Below are 12,488 nucleotides of genomic sequence, written 5' to 3'. Positions count from 1 at the left end.
AATTAAATAGTGTTAGTAGTATAGTTTTGGATATACAATGTCCCAATAACACACCACAGGTATGCCAATGCTCCTCCCCCAACATTTATTCAAGTAACTTTTTAAAAATTTTTTTTCTATTAGTGAAACACCATGAGGTACAGTTGTAGACTTACAAATTTTTGTGCTTGGGTTTCCGTTGTACAATGATCAAGTACCCATATCTACACCAGTGCCCATTTTCCACCATCACTGATCCCAGTACCCCTCCTACCCCCTTATTCCCCTATCCCACCCTGCCTCTGTGGCATGGCACTCCCTTTTGTTCTCTCTCTCCTTTTGGGTACTGTGGCCTGCAAAAGAGGCAGGGTGGGATAGGGGGATAAGGGGGCATGTTAAGGAGGATAATGGCAACATGTTCGGTCTAGAGTCTAGTCTCAGCATGCTTTTCCCATCTTGGGGGATCCTACCAATACCCCCCTTTGGTGCTCCCATCTACATCTACATCTGGGCTGCCTTTACCCCTACAGTGTGAAGCTGGCCTCAAAGCCATGAAGTAAACCTCCTGGTATTTATCTCGGCTATCCTTGGGTGTTAATCTCCTATTTTGTTACTTTATGTTCCCCAGATGAATGCAATCTTTCTATGTCTATCCTTCTCTTTCTGACTCATTTCACTTAGCATGATACTTTCCATGTAGTAACACTTGTATGTAAATTTCATGACTTTATCCTTTCTGACAGCTACATAGTACTCCAATGGGTAGACGTACCAAAGTTTCTTTAACCAGTCATCTGTTCTCAGGCACTCAGGTTTTTTACAGATTCCAGCTATTATAAACAGTGCTGCAATGAACAGACAAGTGCAGATGTCACTTCGACTATGCTCTTTTGCCTCTGTGCAGATGTCACTTCGACTATGCTCTTTTGCCTCTTCGGGGTATATTCCCAGGAGTGGTATAGCTGGGTCAAATGGAAACTCAAATTCTAATTTTTGAGAATCATCCATACTGTTTTCTAGAAGGGCTGAACCAGTTGGCATTCCCACCAGCAGTGAAGGCGGGTCCTTTTCTCGCCACATCTGCGCGAGCATATAAATTTCAGGAGTGTTTGCTCCAGTTCTTTGAAAAATATCATGGGTATCCTAATAGAGATCGTGTTGAATTTGTACAGTGCTTTGGAAAGTATTGCTATTTTGACAATGTTAATTCTCCAGACCCATGAGCAGGGGATGGCTTTCCATTTCCTTGTGTCCTCTTTTATTTCCTGAAGCAGCATTTTGTAGTTTTCTTTGTACAGGCCCTTTACTTCCTTAGTTAAGCTAATTCGTAGGTAGTTAAATTTCTGGGGCACAGTTGTGAACCTGAATGTATATTCTTCATTTTGTTTTTATCTCTCTCACTATTTGCATATAGGAAAGCCATGGACTTTTGGGTATTGATTTTATAGCCTGCAACTTTACTATACAGATCTATTGTTTCTAGGCGTTTCTTGATGGAGGTTTTAGGGTTCTCTCAGTATAGTATCATATCATCTGCGAATAGTGAGAGCTTGATTTCTTCCTTTCCTACTTGGATGCCCTTAATATATTTTTCTTGTCTAATCGCTATTGCAAGTACTTCCAGTACCATATTGAACAGTAGTGGAAAGAGTGGGCATCTTTGTTTCATCCCTGATCTTAAGGGGAAGGCTCTCATTTTTTTCCCCATTGAGGATGATGCTTGCTGTAGGCTTGTGTTAGATGGCTTTAACTATATTGAAGAAAATCCCCTCTATCACCAGTTTGGGGAGGGTTTTTATCATAAACAGGCACTGGATCTTGTCAAATGCTTTCTCTGCATCTATTGATATGATCATATGATTTTTATCTTTTCTTTTGTTGATATGATGGATTATGTTGATTGATTTCCGAATGTTAAACCATCCTTGCATCCCCAGGATGAGTCCCACTTGGTCATGATGTATGATCTTTTTGATGAGTTGTTGAATTCTATTTGCTAGTATTTTGTTGAGAATCTCTTTATATGTGTTCATCAGGGATATAGTCCTGCAGTTTTCTTTTTTCATGGTGTCTTTGTTTCCTTTTGGTATTAGGGAGATATGGGCTTCATAGAAACTATTTGGGAGGATTTCTGTTTTTTCAATTTCCTGGAAAAGCTTGAGAAGAACTGGCGATAGGTCTTCTTTAAATGTTTGGAAAAATTCTCTAGTAAATCCATTTGGACCTGGGCTTTTGTTTTGGGGAAGACTTTTGATTACAGTTTCAATATCCTTGATGTTAATAGGTCTATTCAGGTACTCTATAACTTCTTGATTCAGCTTCAGGAGAGTATAGGAATCCAGGAATTTATCCATTTCTTCTAGGTTCTCTTGTTTCGTGGCATACAGACTTTCAAAGTAGTCTCTGATGATCCTTTGAATCTCTTTGGTTTCTGTTGTGATATCCCCATTCTCATTTCTGATTCGATTTATTAGGGTTCTCTCTCTCTCTGTTTCTTTGTGATTGTTGCTAGTGGTTTATCTATCTTATTTATTTTCTCGAAGAACCAACTCTTAGTTTCATTGATCTTTCAGATTGTTTCTTTGGTTTCCATGTCGTTGATTTCTGCTCTAAGTTTTATCATCTCTTTCCTTCTGCTTACTATGGGCTCCTTATGTTGATACTTTTCTAAGATCTTGAGCTTTGAAGTCAAGTTTTTTATGTGTGTCCTTTCTTCCGTCTTGAGATATGTTTGCAGGGCTATAAATTTTCACCTTAATATGGCTTTCACTGCATCCCATAAGTTCTGGTACCTCGTGTTTTCATTCTCATTTGTTTCCAGGTATCTTTTGATTTCGTCCTTCACTTACTTCCTGATCCATTCATTGCTCAGCACTGATTTGTTTAATTTCCAGGTGTTTGATTTGGTTTCCGTGTCTGTGTGTGATTCATTTCTATTCTCAGTGCATCGTAGTCTGAATAGATTGTTGGTAGTATTTCTATCTTCCTGATTCTACTGAGGTATATTTTGTGGCCTAGCACATGGTCTATTTTGGAAAATGTTCCATGCACACTGGAGAAGAATATGTATTCTTTCTTTTTGGGGTGTAAAGCCCTGTGATTTCTTCCTGTTGTACATATCCCTTGATGAAGAGAAATGGCCTTCACTGTCCCTTCTAATCGTTTTCAATGTGAAATTAATGTTGTCGGATAAAAGTATGGCCACCCCAGTCTTTTTTAGGGAGTTGTTTGCTTGTGGGATTGTTTTCCATCCTTTTACTTTGAGTCTGTTTTTGCTCTGATTGTTCAGGTGAGTTTCTTGTAGACAGCAGAAGGTTGGTTTCTGTTTCCGGATCCATTTTACCACACTGTGTCTCTTGATTGGTGCATTTAGGCCATTGACATTAAGAGAGATCATTGTCATGGGATTTTGTGCCATGTTTCTTAGGGGTTGGTTGTGTTTCTAAGTGTTTTCTTTCTTATCCTATAGGAGCCCCTTTAACCCTCCTTTTAGTTTTGGTTTTGAGTCTATGAAGTTCCTGAGCTGTTGTTTATCTACAAAATGGTGTATTGTTCTATCGAGTTTGAGTGAGTTTAGCTGGATAAAGTATTCTTGGTGAGGCCTTCATTTCACTGAGTTTTTTCACTATATCCCACCATTGCCTTCAGGCTTGGAGGGTTTCCTCTGATAGGTCTGCTGTAAATCTAAGCGGTGCTCCTCTGAACGTGATTTCCTTCTTTGACCTTGATGCTTGTAGTATTGTGTCTCTGTCCACAGCATCCATTGTTCTGACTATTATATACCTTGGAGTGTTTTTATTAGGATCTCTTTTTGCTAGCACCCTTCTGGCTTCTTGGATCTGTATGTCTGCATTCTCTGGGAACTTTTCAGAAATGATTTTTTTGACTGTGGCTTTTTCATTGGGGTTGCCTCCCTGCCCTTCTTGTACTCCAATGATTCTAATGTTGTTCCTCTTGGCGTCATCCCCTAGGTCTCTGATTCTCCTAAGAGCCATTTTGAGATCTTTTGCCTTACCCTATGGGATTTCTGTTGCTCATCTTCAAGCTCACTGGTCCTCTCTTTAGCTGCACTTATCCTATTGCTAAGGGCACTTACTGAGTTTTTAATTCCATCTACTGAGTCCCTTATCTGTGACACTTCTTTCTGTAGCTTTTTTGTTTCTGCTCTCACTTCTTTCTGTATTTTCTCGACTAACCTTTCTATTGTTTCTTTTATTTCTTCTTTTAGTTTTCTGGATATCTCTTCCATTGATTCTTTGAGTAGGTCCTTGAACCTCCTCTGCATTTCACCCCGGAGTTCTTTATCGGAGAGAGCATATATGTAGGTGACCCCGGTTGAGGGTTTGGGAATCTTTTCTTCGTCTTCATCTTGTAGTGGAGATTTGCGTTGTTTCTTCATGTTGTTTTGTTTGTCTAATGGTAGAACCCTGGAATTCACTAGCACTGTTCACTCTTATTGTGGGAAAGGATTCTGGATAAGGCCAGTTGATGGTGGACACCCTTCTCTCTTTCTAGGGTCTGAGCATCTTTTCTGGCATTTTTTCTCTGGCTTATGACCGGCATCTAGTGAAGGTATGTAGGACGTGTTCTTTTAGTTTTGAGTTTATACAGCTTCTATTGTATATTGGTCTTTTGTTAGAATTGGAGTAGGCCAGTGGATTATTATTGTATTTTAATGTAGGTGACCAGAATTTTTTCCTACAGAATTAGATGGCAAGTGCTGGGGTGAGGGTCCAGAGTGCTGGGGGTGGGAAATATAACTTCGGCCCTGGAGAAGGCCACACCCACTTTGGGGGAGGCCACGCCCACTTGCAATGGAGACCAGATCGCTATAATAATGTCCACACCCCCAGCCAGTCCAGATGCTAGTCCACAGACCTGTTGGTGGGGGAGGGCGGCGATTACATGGACTGGTGCTCCCTGCGGAAGTGGCTGGAGATGCTGGAGGTGCCCCTGCCCAGGGACCCAGCAGTGGCGGCTCTCAAGTAACTTTTTTGATTCCCTCTTCACCTCACCATCTTGGAGTGAATCTGTTCTGTTGTCCTATTCTGAAAATCTGTTTCCTTTTTATAATGATTATTCCCTTACAATAGTATATTCTACATATGAGAGACACTTCTTTAATTTTCTCTTTCCTTTTGATTTCACTCAGCATCACACCCTCCAGTTCCATTTATACCATTCCTTCTTATAGGTGGGTAGTATTCCCACCTTTAAGAAAAAAATATGTATATATGTATATACACCAGTTTCTCTCCCCCCACTTTTTTTAACCCTAACCCCTGCACTATCTCTCCCCACACCAAACTGCCAGTATATATTTTTAAATCACTCCTTGGGCACTTAGATTGCTTCTAGAACTTTTTTATTGTCAATAAAACTGCAATAAATATGAGTGAAAATATCTTTGTGAAACATTATTTTTCAGCCTTTGGATAGATACCAATATATGAAAAATCAGTTATTGATATATGTGTGTACATGTATGTATATATATATATACATACACACATGTGTATATATATTTCATCGGACATTTCCAGCATTAGTAGAAGAGGGTTCCTTTTCCCCCAGTTTCTGCCAGCACTCAAGCACTGATTTCTTTCACACTTCAAGATGAATGCCAGTCTCTCTGGTATGCACTGATATATCATCATTGTTTCGGTTTTATTTTCCTGATGATAAGTGATGAGGAACACTTTCTCCATGTCCCTAATGACCATCTGCAATCTTCTTTGGGAAAGTCTCTTTTTCTCTTCACATTTTTTGTGGGGAGGGGGTATCATTGCTGCTCCTTTTATTTTTATATTTTGCAATTGCTTTATTTATATTGGATTTTAGAGGATTGATGAGTGAATATTTTTTCCCATTCTATAGGCATCTTTTTATTCTTGTCATTGTTTCATTCATAGTACAGATTCTTCTTAATTTGCTGCTATTTAACCCATTTGTTTATTTTGGCTTGCTTCCTTGGCCAAAGTCATTGAAAATGCCTCTAGGGTCAAATCCTGTAGAACTCTGCCAGGCCATGTTTCCACGGATGTCTGCTGAACTACAAAGCTCACTGAACTGCAGCAGCATACTCGATCTTGGGAGCAGAGACATGGACACACACCCAAGGGAAGCATCTGCAGCAAATTCACTGAGCTGCAAACTCGTATGACCTGGAAATGGTAGAAAAGGCTACAGATTTTAATGTGTATTTTGATAGAATATTCCACCGACCAAATATTCCTGTGAATTAAGTGTGGCCAACAGAACTCCAGATTACAAAACAAGTAAGTAATCTTGTAATCTGGAGTTGGTAGCTAAGGAAATTGTGTCTTGCTGTTTAAAAGGACAGAGATATTTTTGGTGAAGTGAAACAGGAAAAAAGAGAAATATCCAGACATGCCACACTACTCTGTGCAATTTGTAGATGAAGATTACTAATACAAGACTGGTTTGAGAATACTTGGTCCAAAAAGGCACCACGTGGCGGGGGGCGGTGGGGGTGGTGGTGGTGATGTATATGTCAGGTGGGTTTTCTGTTAGCTCTTTCTGTCCACCTTATAAAATTACCCTCTCCAGACTGCTTTCTAACTTCTGCTCATTTCTTAGCTTTTGGCAGCAAACTATACTATTAACAGAAAAATCCACTCTGTGTGTACCTTTCTCTAAATTCCACCTTTGTAGGAGGCAGCGGTTTATTGGATTAGGGACCATTATGCTCCATTAGCTTCTTTATAACTAATTATTTCTGTGACAAAGTACTGCCATATTCTGAGATATGGAGGATAGGAAGTTAATTTGTAAATTCAGATTATAATAGACATGGTGATTTCATCTCTTTTAGGAATTGTGGTTCCTCTTGCAACTAAGCCAGAATTCCAGCACCACAGGTCTTCATTTAATTCTCTTTCTAGCACAATCTCTGTCTGGTTCTTATGGCATGGACTAGAAACCTAGTTCTTGCTCCTCTGTGCCATCATTTTCCTTTGTATTCTATGAGAGCCTGGAGTTTTTGAAGAAACCTTGCATTTTCCAGGAAACTTGTATTTTCCCTGTAGTGTACGTGCACATGCCTGGTTCAAATGTCTACTTAAGAATTTTTGATAACTGCCTGCTGTGGGCAGTGGCAGGCGAGAGTCCATGCTGACCAGTTTACAGACTCTTGCATTCCTCTGTGCTGCAGCCGTTGATAAACTTCTCATTTCGTCCTGAATCAAGCAGATTGTATGCTAAAATCCCTCTCTCTTCTGTTTGGGCCAGGGACCAGCCTCAGTAGCATGTCTATTCCGAGAGGCAAAGCCAGTGCCCACACTGTTTTGGCTGTCTATTTTGTTGGGAGTCAAAGAATTACCTCTTCTGATGCGTAACTAGTGCCTTAAAGTTTAAGGGGACTAAGTGATTTCATCTATCATTCCACAATGATTTTTATTCTGTTTTTTAATTCAAGCTACCCTGAAGTTCTTTAGACAGTTGAGAAGATCTTAAAGTTATATGATTTAAAATTACTATCATTTATTGTGAGGTTTCTGTGGGGTCAGAGCCTTGGTGAGTGAGGTTCATGTCTTAAGCTGCACATCTCTGTGAAGAGCTGGCCTTGTCTTCATCCATACAGGCAGAAACTCAGGACAGAGTGACTAAGTCAAGGTCACTGATCCTAGAGCAGGTGGGAGACAGAGCTCATAGTAACTTCTTCCATTGACCACAAAATCTGTTGTAGTGCCTTCTCCTGATACAGTGGTCTGGGTGGAAATTCCTAAAGGCTGACACCCTAGGCTTCATCAGAGCCAAAGTCAGGTTTTCTTTCTATTGCTCTATTAAGCAGATGAGAATGCCTGGATGCACGTCAACCAGCAGGGCCTGCTCTTAGGTAGCTATAGCTGAAACTATTCCCTCAAATTTCAAGGGCTTTTACACTTCTCTAGACTGGTTGTGAGCGATCACATTGAGATGTGTTTCTGAAACAAAAATCTATCTCTGGTTGTGGAGGACAGGGTAGGAAAGTGAGCTTAGCTAGAAAACTTGTTGGGGATAAGAAGAGGCTGTGATCCTGACTTACCTAAAGGGACAAAAGTGTGGGGAGGGAGGAAGGAAAGTCCCAGTTGTCCAGCAGTTGAGTGGATCACGGGGTTCCGTGAGCACCCCTGAAGGTGGGGGGATTATCGACTCTGTTGTTCCCCCATGGGTCTCTGTCTTACAGGACAGGGTGGGCACTGCAAACTCCCAGAGTCTGAATGTTGCAGGTACTAGGCAAAGGTGGGAATTCACTGGCACGAGAAGAATGGTCTCTTGTCTGCAAAAACCTTATACTGCTAAAGAGGAAATAAGCACTGAAGCATGTAAAGATTCAATTTTTCATATCTCAAACAAATATGCCAAACTAATAGTAGTGCTAATTGATAGACACTAAACTTTGTCTTCCACAAATCTACTAATCCCAACTCACTTATGTGCACAAACAGTTAGTGATTTACAGTGAAACTGATAGCTTCCCCTCCTTTATCTCCAAGCAAGATTCTGATTCTCTTTTAGCTGGTGCCACATGATAGTTTTCAGTTGACAGCTATTATGCCACATGTCAAAATAAGATGGAAAAGGATGGAATACCAATTCCAGGTAAAGGAGATGATCTTCCAGAGAAATACCACTCACAACTCACATCTGGAATCAAATATTCTGCTACTTCATTGTTGACTTGTGCCTCAGCTGACCAGCAGGTCACATGCAAACCCTAGAGCCGAGTGTAGAGTCTTCTGATAATAGACAAGGAATTTGAAGGTTGCCTCTAAGTCCCATGATCTAGAGCTTAACACAATGACCCTGACACTTAACCACAATCAATAGTGAGTCACAAGTGTCAACATGCTAAAACTCCTGACACTGGTCCTTTTGAGTCAGTCACTACACTCTGTCCAGAGTTATTTCCCTTGTGTTCAGGTACAGGCTCCTTTCCTTAAAAATCCTAGTCCTGAGTATAGTTTGACATATTTCATCAGAATTTTATTTCTTGAATTTCCACCAATATGTTTCTTTAGGCTTGTGAGCAGAAGCTTTATGAACAACTTTACAGAGAATTCATTTGGTACTTTGACCCTAGTGTCTTTGATTAGAGAAGAAACATACAGAGAAGGAAAGAAATCAAAGGGGGAGGGGAAGAGAACAAGAAGTAATGGATTAACAGGCATTGGGGCTTCAGTTATACCATTGATATAGCTATATATCCAAAACATAGATTCCACAGAACCAAAAACTTGAGATTTAAGCAGCAACTACTGGCACTTTGTAATATGCCTGTCAAGTTGACAGGCAGGGGCAGAGTGAGGGTTGGGATGGAAGGAAATCTGGGAAAGCTCCTAGAGGCAACTTCAGATTGGTGGAGGGATTGGCAATGAATTATTTTATGCATAAAATGCAACATCATCAGTAACTTTGTAAATCATGGCTTTTTAAAAAAAATTGAATCACTGTGAGCTACAGTTAAAAAGCTTTCATATTTGAGTTTTAGTCATACAATGATCAAATACCCATCAATCCACCAGTGTACATTTTCCACCACCAATGATTCCAATGTCCCCCCACTCCTTTCCCAGACATCCCATCTATGGCAGGTAATTGCTCTTGTTCTCTCTATTTTTGAGCATTATAGTTTGCAATACAGATACTGAGAATGGCTTTCTAATAGAAGAAAAGAATTTTATATTTTAGAGCCCCCCCAAAAATGAATGTCTGTGACATCTCTAGATTAGACTCAGATGTACTAAATTTCCTGAGAATCTGACCAAAGACAAATTTGTGTGTATAATAAATATATATAAAAATTAATTGAACAAAACTGTAAGATATCAATATAAGGGACAAGAAAGATTGCATATCAGGCAAGGTGCTTGCCTTTCACACAGTCATTTTAGGTTCAATCTCCAGCATCCCATATGCTCCCCTGAGCACGACTAATAGTGATTCCTAAGTACATCACCAGGAATAAGCCCAGAGCACTGGGGAAAAAATAAAAGAATATACTTATGCAATCAGTGTGATATAGGGCTTGCAGTGGACCCTTGTGAAGAAGAACAAAATCATACAAAAAATTAGTCTCCAGTTCCTATGCACAAACATAGACGTGTTTGTACAAACTTTCTACCTATGAAGAATTTATCCATTTCTTTTGCTAGCAGAAAAATGTTTACGTTGGTGGGTTATGTTGATTAATGTAGAAAGAATTATACAACGGAGAATGCTTACACAAAAACCACATTTTCCACTCTAAGCCAAGGTAGGTACAAACTCTTCATGTAGCTTGTGGAGAAAGCAAGACTGCTGAGGTGGTGAGGCAGTTTTAACAAAATGGCCTTGTCTCTCTGATTCTAGACAGTTATTTAGAGCTGGTTGGTGCCTTGTCCTATAGGTTTAGCTGTGGAACCCAAAGCAATTCCTTTATTCTGTTCTGTGCTAAACTACACTGTACAGGTGTGCTCCTTCTACTGCTGAGCTCTAGACCATGCCTACTTCTTCCATCCTTGGAGGCTACTTCTTCCTTCCAAGGCTGCTTAAAAATCCTACACTGATGTAGAATTTTCTTTTGTTAAAACTTTCTGATTTTTCCATAGTATGCTAGCACAATGTCTAGAGAAACTGTGTAACAGAAACTTTTCTTGGAGAGACTATGTCAGCAAGCCCTTAGCTACAGTTGCTAGGCTGGCTTCTGCCTCATGTCAGAGACAATCCTGTAAAAAACCTGGGTAAACACTATTAGCCCTAAACGAACAATGACTGTGAAATTGGCTGCAAGCTGAGGGCTAATGGGATGATACATTCATTTTACTGGATCAGAACGAGGAAAGGCAGTAGATACACAGCACATTTAATATGCAAGGAGAGTAATGCAAAACCCATACAAGGTGGAAAATGACTTTTTATTTCCTGAGAGCTGTCTGTTTGACAAGACAGGAAGGAGCTGGTGCTGCTGATCTTCTGGAATCCCGGGCTGCAGGTGCCAGATTGGGATGCAATTGGCTCTGACTCTTGTGGCAGCTTCCTACAGTTGTCTCCGGCACTTGGAAGTTGCTGAAACACTTCCTGAGAGCAGAAGAAGGTGGTACTTGTTGTAAGAAAATTCTGAATTTCCATAAAGGGGACAACATCCCACTCAACATTCCAGTTGAAGGTGTGTTTTGGGTCCTCCTGCTTTTGCTTACTTCAGTACAGGAAACAAGGGTTGAAGTTAAAATACATTGAAATAATGATAATTAAAAATAGAATAGCATTTCAATTGGTCACAAAAGGAAAAGATTGTCTTATTTTCACTTAATGAGTTTTGTGTCTGAATGAGGATATATACTGGAGTGTTGGCACCTAAAACATAGATACTTCCCCACACCATAGAGAAAGAACCAAGGAAAATTTTCTTTGATTATTAAGAGATAGAAATTGCTACTTCATACTTTTCAAGGAACAATCAATCACCTTGCACATTCAAGTTTCTGTCTCTCTTCAGAATGACATGTTGATCCTACTTTATAGGAATAGTAATCTGGAGATCATACAAGAATAATGTAATGTGCATTAGTTTCTTTCAGTGAGATCCAAATTTTGTATTGCTGAACTAATGCATTTCAAAATGTCTCTTTCTAGCTCCAAGTTTCTGGGCTAATTTGAGCATATAATATCTATCCTGAACCATAGACATTGGTTTTGGCATTGTCATGTCATTTCCAGTGATAGAGGTCCAGAGTAGGTCGACGACCAGTGTTGCTGTAAACTATACAGTGAGGTGTAGTAGCTATCTCATCTAACAGATATCTCATCTATCAGAGATCCCTGAAACTCTGAGCTGCTCAATTCTTACCTGCTCTGTGCTCCTCGCTTGATCTCTGAATTTTCCTCCACTGGGGACATTTTATTCTCCACTAGAATTATATAACTTCTCTAATGAAAACCTAGTTTGTTTAGCCTGGGAAGTGACGCCACCCAGCTTACCCCTGACGAGTGATTGCAAAGGTTCTGCTCAATGCACCTGATGGAGATTGCTTCCTACTCACATGCTGTAGCTTACTATTTCACTGCAGTGTTGTTTTTCTCCATTAAATATGATCCTGTGCCTAGTTCTAGTCCTAGTCCTTGAGATAATAGAAATCAAGCCAAATTACTCTTATTTTTATGTAATTATTTTCCCACCTCTGTTCTCTGCTATTTAGAGACTGCATAAAATTATTCAAAGAGAATATGGTCATAACATGATATTCATTTATATTACCTTTCTTTTGGTTATAATACATCCCTGAGGGTCAGATAATTACCCTAACACTACAGTTGACAATTCTGTCAGTTCTAGGGATTCCAGCGGTAGGGCGTTTGCCTTGCACGCAGCCAACATGGCCGACCCGAGTTCGATTCCTCCGCCCCTCTTGGAGAGCCCGGCAAGCTACCGAGTATCTCGCCCGCACAGCAGAGCCTGGCAAGCTCCCTGTGACGTATTGGATATGCCAAACACAATAACAACAAAGTCTCCAATGGAGATGTTACTG

This window comes from Sorex fumeus, unplaced genomic scaffold (genome assembly GCF_029834395.1).
Source record: "Sorex fumeus unplaced genomic scaffold, SorFum_2.1 ptg000128l, whole genome shotgun sequence".
NCBI classification, from domain to species: domain Eukaryota; kingdom Metazoa; phylum Chordata; class Mammalia; order Eulipotyphla; family Soricidae; genus Sorex; species Sorex fumeus.
Note: the sequence above shows the minus strand (reverse complement) of the source record.